We start from the raw sequence: 15,260 nt of genomic DNA, 5'->3' as shown, positions 1-15,260 counted from the left end.
ACGCATACTCATCATTTCTCTGGGAGCTGGGCTTCAGCTCCTGGTGCCAGACCCTCTCAGTCCTTAACCTTCATGCCAAGACCATGAATAAAAGTGATATTTGGGCTAATTTTGATGGTACTCAGGTGCTGAAGAACTTGCTCAGTCACACTACCTAAAAATATCAGCTCTGTTGCACCACAGGACAGCTGATGAGAAGTACTTAAAGCTTCAGCAACAAATTATTGCTAAATAACTAAATAAAACCCGTGCAATGAATGGTTTCTCTGACATAAAGAGGTGAGCGTAGGTCATGAAGACTATACACCCTCAGCACTGTAACACAAAGGTAGAGAAATATATACCAGCTCCATCATCTCCAGTAGACCTTTTCCCTCATAAGGATGTGGTAGCAAGACTAGTTTAATGGTGCATAATGCACTGTTGAATTGAAAGATTGTTTTGGCTCCCCAGGTTTGTCAGCTAGATGTGAGGAAGTGGGAAACAAATGAAGAAAACATTGCACAACTGCTATCTGCCAGGTGATTATAAAGCTATTTAGTAGCACTAAAGAGCAGCTCTGCCTGTGACATTCATAAAGAAATATTCAGAAGTTTAAAATGGCTCCTAGGTTGCATGATCAAGTCAAGAATCTTGAATTATCTTGAATTTCCAGATTACAACAGAGAGGGTATGGTCTTTGGATGATGGAAGGAAATGCTGCAACTAATCCCTTTTCTGCTGCTTGGCTAGAAAACAGAAACTAAGTTTTGACGGCACTTCATCACAGAGCAATGGGGCAATTCTGCTCTAATCTTATCAAGTCAAATGACTGAATTCATGGAAACTTTGAAGATTTCCATTTGAAATGACTTCAAAATGAAATTCAAGTATATAAAAAAACAAGACAAAAAACCACAAATTTTGTTTTAAAGCTGTTATTTGTAATGACATTTATTTAGGTAATGCTACATTTAAGCATTTTGTATCCATATTAAAATATCTTTTTAGCTTTCATATGAAAATGCAAGGTAGTTATTGGTTAATAAACAATTAGTAAATAATATATCTATATACAGATGAAGTATAAAATTATTCTACAGGTATAATAGAAACTAAAATGGCATTTGCAGGGATTTCTCCCACCCTTGAAATCTGTACATTTAGTCAAATTGTCAGCTCTCAGTTTACACTGCAACCCACGAATTTTGATGGGAGTGATCTATGAGTAATTGTCAACACAGCAAGGAATAGATTCTTAGAGAAGTTCGTTAATGAACATGAAATTGAGTATATCAAGCACAACGAGTTCTTAATGAGCTTGTACATCTCTGTGTGCGCTGTTAGTCAGATTAGTAAAGATACTTGATATGGAAGTATCTTCAAGATCAAGAGCAGAACTGAGCAGTGAGCTCTGATTCTCTTATGAATGATGCATAGATATTTTGGAGTAGATTTTGCTCTTGCTATTATTAGTCATTACTAATGTATCATTAAGGTATACAAGATAATTTATAACAGGCAGAATTTATCAAGTACAACATAATTCCTGTCACATGATGCTGAGAGTATAGAAGTGGTGACAGCTACAGTACAGTAAAAACAATACAAAAAGACATCATTGGGGTTCTTCACACTGACATGCGATCATTCTAGCAATCACAGCAGGAACTGGTCATGCAGAAGGAAAGTATTTTCATTTGATGACCAAATGCAGAAAGGAAAAGCCCCATGGGTTTGATCTTGATGTAGTAGGAAGTGGTAATGTCCAAGCTGAAAGTATAATTTAAAGCAGAAATACTGTAATTTCAGTATCTGTAGTACAATTTAAACTCCTCGTGGACTGCAGGCACTGCTTTTAGCTGTGGTTAAAACTAGGAGATGAAAGGGAGGAGGATAAAATGGAGAGCAGGTGACTAACCAGGAATTTCCAACGTAGACAAGGTATCTAATTAGTGAAGTGGTGCATTGATGTGGCAGCTTCTACTCTGCCTTAAAATCTAAAGTCATGGTGACTGAGATATCAGAAAAAGGTTGCTATAGGCTGGAAATATGGAGTTTTTTTCCCCAGAACATGGACTGCTTGGCTGTTATCTATTATAGTATATATTTTATAGAGCTGGGGAATATTCCTAGTCCCTGAAATTTGAATATTATGAATTTATTAGAACAGTTCTGGCAAGCCTTTTGCACATCCCAATATCATAATTTGTAGGTACAGCTTGGGAGTTAGCAGAGGCCACAGACCATTCCCAGGTGGCAGTCTGCAGGCAGCCAATCTGGTCTGGGGAGAGGGAGGGAATGTGATAGCATGAATGTGCACCGTCCTATGCCAGCTGCTCTGTGCTGAAAACAGTCCTGGCCATGTTTAGGCTATTATACAGATGCAGCCCTTGGATCCCATAAGTAGTCAGCTGGCTAGGAAGATGTGGACCTAGATGAAGAAGTTTCACTTTGATTTCTTCTTTCTTGCCATCTCTGATTTCTCAGGAAGCCAAAGTACTAAGGAACAACGCATTCCATCTCTTCAACTTGGACTGCTGGATGTAGCCACTGGAAGTCAATACACTGATCATTTGTAACTTAAAATTAAGTAAATATACTTGACTAGACAATACCTCTGGAATGGTTTGGGTTTAACAGCTGGTAGTCAGCTGCAGCAGAAGTACACAGAAGATGGTAAGACCATACCTTTTTATATTTTATTCATATCCAACCTACATCTGCCTAGTCTCTCACATGTAAACAGGATGAAATATTATATATTTCCACAACTGGTAGGATAAATTGTTCATTGAATACAATGCCAGTTTTGTACAGGAAAAGACTTCGTATGGCCAGTCCCCGAGTTCAGTGTGTTTCATGCATTCAGCACAGGTTTCCCGTTTATATGGTTTTAGTTTATGTGATTCAGCCAGAGTAGTTTGACAGAGCATGAGAAATCCCAGGCTCAAACTACACAAGATAGCATCACTGCTGCTAGACTGTGTAGACGGCTTGAAACTGTGACGGGATTTGCACTGACCAGCCAATCAAGATTGTGTATAAGCTGCCTGTTCATGGTTTACAGCTTCTTATAGCTTTTTATAGCAACAGATGCTTTTAGTAGCAGCTTTAGCCAAATCAGTGTTTCTCCTTCTCTGCATGGTCCAGAGCCTAAAGACTTTCCTTTCAAAAGGAAAATGTGGATCTTGTTACTGATATCCCAGGCCACAGCTATCTCAAGAGTAGGTCACTGAAATATTTTTTACCACGGATGTACATTACATTAAAAATATCTGAAGATGGAAACTGACAACTGTATGGTAACAGATGTCTTCACAGAAGCATGAAACCAGTGATCTGCAAGAGGAACTAATTACCTTTCCATATAAATTATTGCCTCTCTCTCCAGTAGTGTTGCAGTCCACAGAAGGTTGAACTGTAGTTCTCAAATTACAGGCAGAAAGGGAAACCTAACAGCAAGCTACAAAGTTGGAATTTAGCCCACTGCTTCATCCAAAATAGTCTAATAGGGTATATATCAATCTGCTGACCTTCAAAACATATAGTCTCCAAGCCGAGCCTTGCACAAAGGTCAGGAAAAAGAGGGGCTGGATCTAAGGGAGAATGAGATATTATTATTTAATTATCATTTGGGATTTTTTAAAGAGTTCATCTTGGTGAGCTGTTGTCTTGTATTCTAGAATTGCGTGCAAGTTTTTAAGGAATGAGAGGAAACAATAAATACTGGTTGATGTTGTTGGGGGTAGAGGTAAATATAACAGGCAAGGATAGCTGCAGCCAGGCTACAGGGACATACATCAGTGAAAGAGTGCACAGTGTAATGGTCTCACAGAGTTTCATTTACATCTGTAAAGAAAGACTGTTGAATAACTTTGAAGGAAAGACATCAGTGATTGCAGAGCAGCAGAGGAGTTGAGCCAGAGGACAGATGTAATCAGGATCTCTCTAGGAGAGGTTAGCTGTTGTATCAGTGCCATGATGCTCCCCAGTCTTGCCTTTGCCACCCAATACAGCGCACACATACCCCACATACACAACTGGCAAAGCTACAGTACGCTCCCAATGTCTGGTGCCCCCATGAACCAGCTGTTGGAGAAGAAAGGATGAACAGCCAGGCAGTGAGGTTACTGAAAGCCCTCTGTGGTTGTTGAACACCCAACCCAGTGCCTAGACTTCCCTTTCAGTCGTGAGGACTCTTGGCAAATACTTAATGCGGGGTTGGAAAAGAGGGAGAGGGCTCCAAACACCAATGTCAGCTGTGGTATAAAACATAAAATAACGGAGAAAGAGCTACTTTAAAAGTAGAGCTTACATTAACTCGTTTTCATCCATCCCTCCTGCTCTCTTGCACTTACTTCATCTTTTCCAATCAGTAGGGACAGATCATAAAGAAAGATTTTTGGGCTGGAACTGATAACTTTAGTTTGCCAAATAGATTCAGACGAAGGCTTTTTTAGGCATGTTGTAAATATAGCATTGCTGCAAATAAACCACAAAAAGGGCTTTTAGGGTCATTTTCCTCTTGCTATCCCTGTCCCCTCCCATTCACATAGCAACACATTACATGTTTGCTCTTCCTGTAGCCATGGCTGCATACACAGTCCAGTGACAGCAAATGCAGGAGACTTTTCATGGAAGCTCCCACTACAAGCCACTGTGGCAGAGTAGAGCAGGAAAATTTCTAGCTCTCACGTGCAGCGAAGAGCAGCATCTCGGGGTGGCTGCAACGGTTATCATATTTTCAGAACACTGCAGAGTGTAGGCTTACCACAGCGGGGTCACTGTGTCACTGGTTACCGCACGAAGTAAAAGATGACAATTCAGTAAATTATTTGTACTGTGGTATAACCAAAAACATGTTTTTACTTAGCATATTCCCTGAAGTCTCTAATTGCTCCTCTCCAGCTTTTTTCTAGAATAAACACTTTTGTTAGTATGTAAAGGAAACAATCTGTCTTTGGGTGTGCTTTTTGTTTTTTTCCAAGGGCTGCCCACAGGGATGAGTTAGGCTGATCCAGAGCTGAACAGTGCCCTCATTTGCAATAGTGCAAATCCACTGACTCCAGAATCTCTGATTTCCCCACCCACACAGAAGCACTGGAATAAATTATTCAAAAAGGCCAGCCCTCTTTTTCTCTTTCTTTTCCACTGGTGTGGGAGAAATAGGGTTTGAAGTGGACAGAGCACGCCTGCTCTTTCGGAGCTTTGAGACTGAGAAAACAGACTCACTCATTGCAGGAGTCTATATAAATAAGAATCTGGGAATTAAGAACCAATTTCTGGATGGCATAAGATTTGTCTCTATTTTTTTTCCCCTTGATGCACAAAGACAGCAACACTGGTCAATAACTTAGCCAATATTTTGCTGATGACTGACAGCATGTGCCTTTGCTGGAAAAGCAAATGTGGCAGTATCACCACATATCTTTTTAGGTAATCAACAGAGCAGTTCACAAAATTAGAATTGTTGGCTGATGGGGAGGGAGTCACATCTTCAGAAACAAAAGTTATCCACACCTTTAGATCAAGCAATTCCATTATATACTAATTAAAAATCTAATGTATCTTACATCCTTCATCTAACTTCTAATATAAAAGCCAGCATTTCCCTATTTATATCAACTACTACACAATCATTTGAACTCTGTGTAAAATGCTACTAAGACTGAATTACTATGTTATAATAAAAACCTGTTAATATGCTACACTAGGCTTTCTATTAATAATAAACAGGAAAGCTTCTCTCTCATCCCACTGGAACAAAGTTGGCCAAATCCAACTTTACAGTTTCCTGTTTGCATTCCTCTTTTGTTTCGTCATTGCTCCTAGTTTTACTATTGAACCACACTGTTTAAGTAAAATAATTTTCTTATGTGATGAGAGCTCCTGTAAATGCTTTTACAAGACTTTGCATCATTCTTCCCAACTATTCAGCTGTACCTCTACTGGCATCACAGAAGAGCTCTAGGGCAACTGAAAAATAAAACCAACATTTGAAAAATAATCAATTTATCATTTCCATTCTACTTGGATTTCATTTCTTTCTGCATTTATCATAGGACTGGCTATACCTCTGCAGAAGGAGAGATGTGCTGTGGCTGGAATAAATAAGAGCAGGTTAGGATGGGATAAGGTATATACAGCATCTGTTCACAAAATGATGTCAACCTCCTAGCCCGCTAGGTGAGATCCTATTCTTTTACATGCATACTTTTCACAGTGGTAAATGAAGTCTCCTTGGGGATGTGCCATTGTGGGTCTACTTCCTCCACTTGACCAACACTGAACACTGAGATATATATTAGGAGGTTTTAAATGTACAAAGATACATAAAGAGTTTCTTTCCAAGATCAATAAGGCATTTATTTCTGGCTATATGAAGTCCCTGTAGAAGAATCATGCTGGGAATAGATGGTATAAGTGAGACAGGAGAGACATGGAGAAAGGGTAAAGAGAACTTGGGAAATGAGAGCTTGGAAAGGAAAGGAGGTAGAGAAAAATAAGCATGTGGAAAGATAGATCATCATTTGTCTGAGAGCATGAATTCTGCTCAGTAACAGCACTAATCCTCATGCAAGCAGACAATGCAGTTACTGCTTTCTGAAGGAATTTGTTATCAAGCAAGTAAATATGTAAAAAAAAAAAAAAAAAAAAAAAAGCACACAAATCTCACCAAACACTGCACCTAATTTTTATGTGGGTGTTTGGAGAGGGATGCTTTTTTAAGTAACCATGTCAAGGCCTTTGCCTGCGGGCTATTGTTGTCCACAGTGACTCTCCATCTGTCTCAGACGTGCACAGGGAAGAAACCACATTCATCATTATTGATTACTTTAGGTCTTGAAGGGCTTTGTTATGGGAAAGGCCGATGTCAGCGTAAGACAATAGATATGGTAAGACCTTCCCTAGGCTTCTTTGTCTAGGCTCAATGGGTGCCTCAGGCACTTTGTGTATATGTCTAAACTAAACATCAGTCAGAAACCTGCCATGTCCACAGCATACAAAAAGCTGGTATCTCAATGCATTAGCGAATTTCACAGCCAGGGTCAAGTTTACTTTGAAGACTACGTTGTGAAGGGAGAAATGCCTTGGATTTTTAACACAAAGGTCAGGGTAGTTCATTTCTAGGCCTCAGTTCATCTTAAAACTGAAGATAGGAGCCAGAACTAAGTATTGCAACTGAGACTTTCAGATTATGAACCCTCACTGCCACTGTAAATCACCCGTACTCACTTGTTGGGTGTAAATCCTGTAAAAACATTGGGCAAAGCTACTCCTGTTGAGAGAGCCCACAGGACATAGGTCTGTAGGAAAAACTTGGTTTATAGAAAGATGATGTACAAAACTAAAAGGCTTTATAGCATTTGCAGTACCATTTTCTATTAAGTTTTTGTTTTCTCTATTATCAGAACAAAGAGAACAGCTGTAGCTAGATTCCTTGCATTTTAAACTCATGCCAAATCAGAGCTAAAAGCCTCTATCCTTTGGCTTCCAAAATGATTACAAAAAGTCATTCCATTTTTGGGAAGGCAAAGTGATGAGAAGTGGGGACAAATATTTAGAAATATATGGAGAAATTAATCAGAGAGATTTCTCCCATAAGTTGTTTTCTCTTCTGTCTTTTTCCTCATTATTCTTCATATGCACAAGTGTGCCCAGCACATTTAACTCCATTTAACTTCATGATCTGTGAAATTTTCTTCTTGTTTTTGATTTTTTTCTGAAGGTGAAACATGGCATTTTTGCTATCTTGAAATTTCAGTTTAGGCAACAAAGCTCAAAAGATCTAATTGTAATAAGTACTAAGGGATAACTCAGCTAAAAACCTGAGTTCTCTCTGCAGAGAAATACAGCTCTAATTCTTGTACACTTCTGCATTACCAGCCTTTGGATGTGTGAGCAGCCTGAGTTACTAACACAGCCACGAGAGAAAAAGTGGGAACACAGAGGAAACTTAAGATGGTAACCTAAAGACCTACTTAGGTCTGTAGCTAGATTCCTAGGTCAGCCATCTAAAAAGCTGTCTGTGTATTAAAACAAGCTCTCAGTTGAGAGGAAATATGTCACCTACTAGATACAGCTTTTAAATCAGAAGTTCTGTTGTTTCTGCAAGTTCCACTTTCCAAGATTCATTTCTAAATTATATCAGTTCACGAAAAAAATGAAGTGTCTGAAGACTGCCCCACCACCACCAGAATATTAGAAAAACAGAAGTAAACAGTTTTTTATTAACAGCACTCCATGATTCAAAATCTCTGCAGCTGGATTCGTCATACCTCATAGACTCATCAGCAGATTTCCCATATTAGAGTGATTGCAGGTAGTGGGATGCATTTAGACTTGCACTACCCTCCCATTCAGATGAGGGATGCTTCTGCCTCTCAAGAAACAGAGAAAAGATTTTCAAAGCCAGAAATTTCTGAGGCAGTAAGTAGGCATTTCCTAGTGTTGATAAAAGGGTGATTTCCTTTGTGACACTCACTACCTACATAATGTTTGGCCGACTGCTTCTACTTAAATAGACTTGATAGTAGTGGCTAAAGCAGAATAAGGAATGAGATATTGCCCTGCCTTTAAGCTTTAAGCTTAGCCTTTCCTCTTCAGGTATTCTGAAGTGCTTTGCACTACTATCACCACGAAACCGTCTTAGAAAAGCAGTGAAGCAAAGAAACCAGGGTAGCATTTCTATCAGTGGTTTCTTCAGTGATGCAACCTACTTCATGCATTAATAGCCAGGACAGATATTTTAGACAATAACTGAAGTCCAGTTTGCGGGTATTTTAAAACCCGAATCCAAGAAAGGCTTTTGTGCCAAACTAAATCCATCTAAACTCATCACTACTTGATTGTCTGTAATCACAGCCATTTTTGCACACATGCATACCCCAAAGCCATCTTGGCTCTGCAGGGCACTTCAGTGCCTTGGTATTCACAAGCTGTCATTCTCACTGCTAGTACAGTGAAGCTGCGTCTGCATTAGTAAATGAAACAGTGCCTGGGAACATTTCTGACAGCTGGAATAGTTTCATCTGTACTAATAAACCAAGAGAATGGCCCAAGAGTTTGGCCCATGTCAACCAGCCTTCTCCCAAGCAATTCCTGAGCATGATTTGAGAGCTGGAGGGTCCCAGGGACCTTTCACAGCAGACAGCATGCATGCAGTCACCCAACTGTGAGGGTAACAAAAAATTACTTACATAGATGTGAGCCGTTCTGTGCCGGTCAACTTCAGTGCTCAGGATCATCCCTGATCTACTTCATTTATTAATATAAATGTAGCTGAAGAGAGCCAAATCCAATATATTTCTGGGCATCCCTAATGCGCAAACAGTACTGATGCCAGCGTACTCAAGCTGGGTCACTGTGCAGGAAGGAATGGTATCTTGATAAAGCCAGAGACAGAGAGCAAGTAAAAGAGCGCCTGCATTCAGCCTGCTGCCTACAGTGCTGCCATGGTTTGGTGAGAGGTCTTGGGTTCTTGTTTCTGTCGTGGAGTTGATATTGTGCATTTTTTTTCTAACGACTCTCTAATGGATATACAGCCCCCAGGATATGGAACAGGAAAACAGCAGTAATTGTGTCATGGCAAAACAACAAGCTCTATGAAGCTCTATTTCCATTTGAAGGGAGAAATTTTTAATGTTCATGAAGAACAAACTTCATACATGTCTTTAACTGTTCCAGTCAATGGCTAAAGAAAGTAATGTATAATTTAAATATATATTTGGAAAAAAAATATGGATGAATGAATACTAAATTAATTTTTAACAATTGAAAACTTCCAGGAAAAATCAATCATTTAGGCTGATATGTGAGAAAATGAAGTCTGGTGTATCCAAACTAGAGCTGGATAAAACTTGAAAGATAATTCCTACATTCCCAAAAATGCAGATTCAGATCAACCAAAGTTAATAACAAATGAATGCTGATTCAGCAAATAAAAAGCAAAAAATACTTTGGAGTTACAAAGAGGCTAAGTGGTTTAAAATAAAGGGTAAAGCTGCCTGACCTTTCCTGAAAAGTTAATCAAATTTCATACTTCAGGTTTAAAAGTATATATTTGACCTGAAATTAAGTTTATTCAGGTTTTCATTTTGGAATGGAAAAGATGAGCAAACAAATCAAAAAGATGAGGATAGTTCACATTAAAAAAAGATCAACTGTTGTACACCTTTCTTTTAAATATTCTAAAACAGCTTAGAGCAAATTTTGAACTTGTGTCCCAAATTATTTTTGGAAGATATGGAATGACTGACACATGAGCCATGTCAGATTCTATTATGTGTCCATATACTCACAAGTTACTAGCACTTATTTTTATTATTATTTTTAATTTCTTTGGTACCACATTTTTAAATATTTTTTCTGTTATTATTGTCATAGGATGTTGATTGAAACTGCAAATGAGATGAAGACTGCATTCAACTATTCCAAAGCAATTTTCTCAAAAAATTATGTCTATTTTTATGACATGTTATTACAGACAAATAAATATGATACTCTTAATAGGCAGGGACTTTAAATGGCAGAGCTCTGAGAAAGAGACTGAGACTTAGAATTCAACTATTTTCAGACTAAGGCAATAGCACAAATTAAATGAGGGCAGAATCAAACAATTGAAAGATCTCTCAGGACAACTATAGAAAAAAACAGAAGGAACCACAAGGTTCCCGAATCCAAAAACATTGCCAAAGCTATACAATCACACTTCAGTCAGGCATATATTTGACTCAGTGCTTTTTTTTTATTTTTTAAATATACACTTAAAATACCCACTTTCGTCAAGATTCAGGTCAAAACATGTTCATCTCAAAATTATGAGAGTGCTTATGTGATAAGATGCTGCTGGTGGATACAAGGATGAAAAATAACTTCCAGAAGAGAATCTGTGATTTTAACTTTCTATTGAAGTTAAATATAAGTGAAAGAATTAACTTTTCCAACTGGTTATCTGGAATAATGCTAACCTTGTAATAATAATGTACGAGCTATTTCAATGCAGAAACAGATTGAAAGTCTCTTGTACTCCAAGATAATTCAATAATTGTCAATGAGAACAACAGAATTGATTTTGCTCAGTTTACCTCATGGTAAAATTGAAGTACTTTACTGAGTTTTTTCCAAAGGTATGGAAAAGCAGATTATCTACCCTAAAGAGGTATCTTTTTCAGTAAAAACATTACTTCTGTTTTTTAGACTACCATGAGTTCTCAAGTTATACACCCTTTTCCGTGCTTTACCAGACATTATACTGGTTGCTACGAAAAATTACTTATTTTTTTTTAGTCATCACTGTCTTTTGAAAGTTATGCAACTTAAAATAGTTAAGCTAACCTTTAGTTTGATCTTTGTAAGTCATCAAAACATTCTTGGAAGCCGCACTGTTTAAGGATTGGTGAAGCTGTGATTTTTAGGCATATTCTAAAGTAGCATCTGAAAACTGAAGGTTCGTTTCTCCTTTGTAGAGATTAAATTCCATTTCCCACACAATACTTTATAACATTTTTAATCTTTGAAAAATAATCAGTCAACCACTGAAGAACATTTTCTACTGATTATGAAATGAACAAGCCAAGTAAGCAAAAAACATTAGTTAGCAATCAGTTTCCTCATCAGTTTTGCCCCCAAACTGAAGCATATATTAAACAATACAATGATGGATTATTTATTAAGGATTTCAGATACACGCTCTCAAAGGCAGCTGGAAGACACAGCTGTAGGGATGGGTACAGCTTAAAAGTGTGAGGTAACAGCTTTGTTGAAGGGCTGACCTATTTATTAAAACTGGAGCTTTCATCTATTTAACAAGATCTGGAACATGCTAAAATTCTGAACAAGCCAAACTGAAGGGACAGCAGCAGCCAGGAAGGCAATTAATCTGAACTGCTGAATATTGTGTCCATTTAAATGAATTAATTGTGGATTCAACATTAGATAGTGAGTAATCAGGGTACACTCATGTAAAGTAAAAAAAAACAAAAAAAAGTCTCTTAGGTTTCTTAGGTTTTGCCCTGTTTGCAGTGATTTAACAGGAAGGGAGTGACCCTTTACAGAGTGGTGATTTGGACCTGTGGACGTGGTGGAAGGTGGCTGGCAAGAAATGCAGACTGATGTCACTGCTGCCTGACAACAATTTCCTGGCTCTGCTCAGTATTTCTTGTTGGACCGACTATATTCCATTTGTCACCATTCCCTGGATTCCTATAGTGCAGCAACAAACTTACATAAAATTAATTTTCTGATATCACATATTTAAACTAACAGTGTATTGAGCCTGGATATCCCATTTTACCTTATTCTAGTGCTATTGTTATTATTATGTAATTAGTATATTTGCCATCCATACATGTGAATCTAAAGGAGTTTCAAGACAATTAAACATTTTAAGCCTTGATGTACAACCTTTTTCAGTGAAAAAGAGGATAACCAAGAATCAGGTTTGAAATGGAGCCTAAAGAAAAAGAATGATTTGTGCCAGAAAATTAGTCTTCAAATTCTGCTTTGACCTCAGAAATTCTAAACAAAATTTCTCTTGTTCAACCACAATGATTTGAACTTGGCACTGGGACAATAAGGAAACTTCTAACAGCACATGCTCTGTGAGAGGTGAGATGACAAAGACTGTGATCTCTTCTGACCTCCCAAGCTATGAAGCTCTTCAAAAAAATTATCTGGAATAATAAAGTTGAGATACGAGATTGAAGATTTAGATGTTGTTATACATCCCTGCTTGCCTTACAGCAAAATACAATAGCACAGCTCAGAGAATTGGCAGAATTTGCTCTTCTCTAGCCCAGGACTCTCATGTCTCTCCTTCAGGAAGAGAAAATATCTCAGGGGTGACTCTTACCTATACCAAACAGAAGATGTCTTAATAAGAAAGATATTATGAGGAGAAGAGAATCATTTTCCACTTAATTTCTCCTCTTATATTGCAGCATTTAGGTCATGAAATGAAAAAGTAGCAGTACAAGATTTTCAAGCGTTGCAACTTAAAGATGCTTCCTTGTAGCCTCCATGCTATCCACAACTCAGTGTTCCTCTTCTAGCTCTAAGAAATATCCTGTTAAGTAGTCTGTATCTTCAAGCAAAGTGTAAGTAAGTCCCAAACTATGAATTCTGCTGATAGGAGTAAAATAAAAGAAAAATTATCATTTTTAAGGGCAAGTTCAAACCCTTTTCAAAAATTATAACAAAGATATAAAGAAGACATTCCACTTAGTAAGACATAATTTCCATTTATTCTTTTAGCTCTGTGCAGGGAGGGACAATCATGTGCATTGGAATTTGACAGTTTGAGTATGAGACAGGGAATAAGGCTGTTTCTCTGTGCTATTCTTCTACATACACTGAGCTCACCTATCAATGAGCATAAAGCTGGGAATCTGCTGTCAGGACAGCTGACCATGTGCAAGGTGAGCTGCACATGCAGAATAGCCATTTGTTCGAAGTCACAAGACTTTTGGCAAATCTAGCACCCTCCTATATTGCAAGCATGGAGACTTGGCTAACAAGTTTTTACTTCTTTGCTGTCCACTTTTCCATTTTACAGGGTTTCTTTTCTTCACAGCATTGCTCTGACACACTGCCTCTGCCACACTGATTAAAGTCAATGTTTAAATTTGGGTTCCAGTTTCTACAGAATGTTCTTCATATAAATCCGTTCTCCTCTCTCAGGTCCTTTTCTACTCAGGGGCAGATTAGCAAACTAGGATGCAAAAGTTATAGATAGTATAGGCCATTCTTTGTTCCTTTATTTCCAGAGATGTTAAAACTTTTAAAGACCACAGTTGTGCTCAATGTCTTTGAATATCTAGAGGGCCAATGACAATATATGTGTAACTTAAAAATTGAGATATTTGCGTTTGAAAATCTTGGGCTATTGAAATACATATTTACGTTCCTAGCTGTAAATGGCCCACAGTGAAATTCTAGAGGCAGGTAAGGATGTGTTACTCTGTATAATCATTTTTCCTCAGTTTGTATTAAGACAAAGCAAGCAAGTTACTGTTACTGTTACAGTGGGAAGTTAATTCAGCTTTGGGTAGGAGGAGTAATTGGGCTTGGCAAGATTTCTATTACTGATGAGTGAAGGGACTTAAAACATTGTGTAAACTATCAGGACTGTAGTCCGCTTGCTCAAATGTTTCATTCTTCATTCTTGACCTTCTGTGCTCCAGAGGTAACACTGAAATGAGAAAATATAAAACAGTTTGCACAGATTTGTTTGTAACTAGTTAGTAGGATAGCCAGACAGTAGCCTCAGTAACTCAGATGCTCACATTGTCTGCAGAATAGTTTCTCATATACAGAAACCCTAGTCCTCAAGTCTCCATTGAGAACCTGAGAATTATTCTTTGCACATCAAAGGTGGAGTATCAACAAGTTGGACGAAGTTGGACTGTCAAAAGGAGTTTGTGGTAGCTGGAGAACAAAGAGATTGAGTTTACTCATTTGTTTTGTTTTTAAAAGCAAGAAGGAGCATCAATCAGTCTAGAAGTGCTGCCAGTGGTTCCTGGGTAAAGCAGTGCTCTAATGGAGCTCGCTCATCAGCATGCCATTGCACGACTACTGCAGCTGTACTGGCACAGCGGCTGCTGGTTAATCCAACCACTACAGAGCAAGTGGGGGCCAGTCACGGCCGATATCACTAAGTTGCTCTGGCTTCAGCTGTCCTCCTAGCCTAGTCTCAACCCCCATGGAGCCATGGGATCCCAGAAGAACTATTTGCTCATCCTGCATGTGAATTTCTCTCTCAGCTCTCCCTCCATGGCTTCCCAGACCATGAGGCACATATCTTGTGGCTGTTTGTCAGATGAAGATTTTCATATATGATTTGTAAGATTGTGGACATTGGCTACCAATCTCAGTCACTTCTTCCAAGGTCATAACAGGCTGTACAGGCATGGATAGTCACTGTGAGGCAAGGTGGGATGGGGACCCAGTGTACTGGTTCTTCTGAGGCTTTACTGGGTGTACTGCCCAAGGAGTTACCACCGGCATAGCCCATATGGTGTACCTCCACAGCCTATCTTACCATGAGGGAACTTCCTTTTGCGGCCCTAACCTAAGTGTACAGCAAGGGGCAGATAGGCTTGGGTCTATCCATGACCTATGATCTTTCTTCTTAGTGTAAAGGTAGAACTCTGAAATCACTGTGATGATCAGTACAGTAAAAAAGAGCAATTTAAATACATATCTATTCCAGATGAGTGAATCTGAAAATGTTTCTTGTGACCTTTCTCAAATGGCATTCTTCATCATCAAGTAGAATT

The 15,260-nt window shown here is 38.5% G+C and overlaps 1 long non-coding RNA gene across 3 annotated transcripts in view; it reads right to left on the bottom strand.

Moving 5' to 3' along the window:
• Window positions 1-1,001: 1,001 nt before the first annotated feature.
• The window catches only part of LOC134154402 (uncharacterized), a 34,448-nt gene continuing 20,189 nt past the window's right edge, over window positions 1,002-15,260 (bottom strand). For 2 of the 3 annotated variants that reach the window (XR_009961361.1, XR_009961360.1), the window contains exon 3: window positions 13,204-14,173. This is a non-coding gene — a long non-coding RNA (uncharacterized LOC134154402). Of the gene's footprint in view, window positions 1,753-13,203; window positions 14,174-15,260 lie in introns of those variants that run through there. The other variant, XR_009961362.1, reaches the window with a different exon arrangement.

Source organism: Rhea pennata, chromosome 1 (genome assembly GCF_028389875.1).
Source record: "Rhea pennata isolate bPtePen1 chromosome 1, bPtePen1.pri, whole genome shotgun sequence".
In the NCBI taxonomy this organism is placed as follows: Eukaryota; Metazoa; Chordata; class Aves; order Rheiformes; family Rheidae; genus Rhea; species Rhea pennata.
The sequence above is the reverse complement of the archived record's forward strand: the minus strand, read 5'-3'. Positions and strand labels throughout refer to the sequence as shown.